This window comes from Callospermophilus lateralis, chromosome 1 (genome assembly GCF_048772815.1).
Source record: "Callospermophilus lateralis isolate mCalLat2 chromosome 1, mCalLat2.hap1, whole genome shotgun sequence".
In the NCBI taxonomy this organism is placed as follows: domain Eukaryota; kingdom Metazoa; phylum Chordata; class Mammalia; order Rodentia; family Sciuridae; genus Callospermophilus; species Callospermophilus lateralis.
The window spans coordinates 86,688,355-86,691,614 of NC_135305.1; positions in this window are offsets into that span (position 1 = coordinate 86,688,355).

Consider the following 3,260-nt stretch of genomic DNA (forward strand, 5'->3'; position numbering starts at 1 on the left):
AAAAGGAATTTTTAACATGCTAATAACTTTGCCTGATATTTTTAAACACGTTATCGATGCCATAAAATGTTGTCACTTATTCACACTAAAGAAGTGCATTCGATCATGTGACCACATATACTTAGGCATATTAAAATTCCAAACAAAGGCTGCCTTCTGAGAAAAGGAGAGCAAGATCTTAACTCAAAAGGGAAACTTCACAAACACAAGGGGGTAAAACGTGCAAACTTGCAAGTACAAAAATGAAGTCTAGATTTTAATTCCTCCACCTCATCCTTATATGAGGAAAAAATAAAAACCAAAAAACTTCCTCTAGGATTCTGAACTGTATCTTTTATGTATTTTAACCTGTCATTTATATTTTCTACATCTGGTTTCTCCTGCTGCATTCTGAGTAACTTCAAGTCTTTCAAATGTTATTTTGTAAATGTTTGAATTTTTATCGTATGTTTTTTTGTTATACTAGGGATTAAACCCAGGGCTTAGCTTTACTCCCCACCCCCAGCCTTTTTATTTTATTTTAAGATAAGGTCTAGATTTGCAATCCTCCTGCCTCAGCCTTCAGTGCCGCTGGGATTATAGGCATACACTGGCTTGGATTGGTTTCTAAACTATGTGTGGTAGATTGAATAGTGACCCCAACCCCCTATCATGATGTCAGTGTCCTAAACCTGGAACTTGTGAATATGGCAAAGGGGAACTGAAGTTGCAGTTAATTAAACTTGCAGGAATTAAAGTTACTAATCAGCTGACTTTGAGATTGGGAAATTATGCTGGATTATTGAGATGGCCCACTGTAATCCCAAGGGTCCACCTAAATGGAAGAAGGAGGCCAATAAGGACCAGAAAAATAGCAGCCTGAGAAGGAACTGGCCAACACTGCTGGCTTTGAAGATAAAGAAAAGGAACGTGAGCCAAGAACTGCTGTTCTGCTGACACTTTGATTTTAACCCAGGAGACACATTTTGAAAAGCTGACTTTCAGAACCATAAGATAATATTAAAATGTTATAGTTAAAGCTTCGTCCCGGGGTTTCATAAACTGACTTCCAGACCACTCACGTATAATCGAATCAAGCCTTAATTGAAGCACATCGGTGACGGCTGACCAGAACATAAAGCTGTTCCCCTGATCAGCCCCGAACAATTGCAAGGGCGCTCCTTATAAGCCTGAAAACCGCAAAAGGAATGTTGGGGGGTCCAGCCAACGCAAGCAAGCTAGGTTACAGAAGCAGGACAGTGCAGTCTAGTGGCAGGAAGCCTAACCAATCAGTTAGCCCAATCACCCCAGTTACAGAAACAGAACCCCATTATCCTAGTTACAGAAACAATTCCCCATTAGGTAGTTCCATGTTCTTAAAGGTGTCTATAGCAAAAGGAAAAGAACATCTTGCCCCAGTCATGACCCTTCTACTAGGCACGGTTGTTTTACAGGATGAAGTCATAAAACAAAATGGAGTCACATTTGCTTCTACTATCACAAAAATATTAAATTTATGATAACTTGGAATAGCAATAAAAAACAAATAACAACAAAAATAGCAATAAAAAACAAGTCCTTAAGTCCTTAGAGGAAGAACGTTCACCTAACATGCATGAGTCACTGGGTTCGATCCCCAGCACCACATAAAGTAAAATAAAGACATTGTGTCCACCAATAAGTAAAAACTAAATTTTTAAAAAGTCCTTCATTTTAACAATATTTATTTTCTAAGTTTTTTTTTAAGTTCTATTTCTAGTTTTCTTGTTTGTTTTGCAGTGGTGGGGATCAAATTCAAGGCCTCATACATGCTAAGCACACCCTATACCACTGAGTTACACTCCAGCCCTATTGTTTGTACTTAATAGTCTCCTGTTCTTTGCTGAATCCATAATTTAAAAAAAAATTAACAGCTTATTTCTTTTGTTTTTTTTTTAAATTTTGAGATAATTATAAATTCACATGTAATTCGAAGAAAGAATGCAAATGCATGTACCCTGTTTTCCCCAATTATAACAACATACGGCAAAGCTAGGTGTAACAGTACAACCAGAACATGGACACTAATATAGTCAAGATATAAAACATTTCTACCACTACAACCACACACTGCCTTTATACCACCTCAACCCTTCCTTAACCCCTGGCAACTACTAATCTGCTATCTATTTTTATACTTTTGCTATTTCAAGAATGTTAAATACATAGAATCATATATTATGTAATAAGTTTGGGAAAGATTTTTTTTCCACCTAGCATTTTTCTATGGAGATTCATCCAGGTCTTTGCATGAATCAATAATTCTTTCCTTTTTATTGTTGATCAGAAATTCCATGGTATGAATTTCCATAGTTCATTTAATCATTCACCCATTCAAAGGACATCTGGGTTGTTTCCAGTTTGGGGCTATTTTAAATATTGTTGTTACAAGAATTCATAACATAATGTATGTGTAAACATAAGTTTTCAATTTCCTTGGTTAATACCCAGGGGAGCAACTATCTTCCAGAATGGCTAATTTTACATTTCCACTAGCAACTGGATGAGTAATTATTTTGTAACATTCTCACTAGCATTTAGTGCTGTCAAAATTTTTCATTTTAGCCATTTGGATAGGTGTGTAGTGATAGTGATACATTATTATTTTTTTACTTTGCTTGTTGAACGTTTTTGCATGTGCTTATTTGCTATCTGTATTATTATTATTACTATTATTTTTTACTGGGGATTAAACCCAGGGGTGCTGAGCCACATCTCAGCCCTTTTTATTTTTTATTTTGGGACAAGTCTCACTAAGTTGCTTAGGGCCTCAATCATTTCCTGAGACTGGCCTTGCACTTGTACTTGAACTTGTAATCTTCTGCCTCCCGAATTGCTGGGATTACAGACATTTGCGTCTGCACCTGGCTGTCATCGGTATCTCTTTGTCTCTTGCTTATTTTCTAATTAGATTGTTTGCTTTCTTTCCCCCTGTTGAGTTTTAAGATAAGTTTAAGTTTTCTATAAGTGGTTTGTAAATATTTTCTTCTACTCCTTGCTTATCTTTCCATTCACTTATTATGGCCTTCATAAAGAAAAAATATTTTTAGTTTTGACATGGTTCACATGTTAGCTTCTCTTCACTGTGACCAAAATACCTGACAAGAACAACTCAAGAGGAGAAAAAGTTTATTTTGGCTCAGAGTTTCAGAGGATCAGTCTGTGGATGGATGACTCCATTGCTGTGGGACCAAGAAGCAGCAGAACATCACGGTGGGAGGGTATGGTGGAATAAAGCTCTT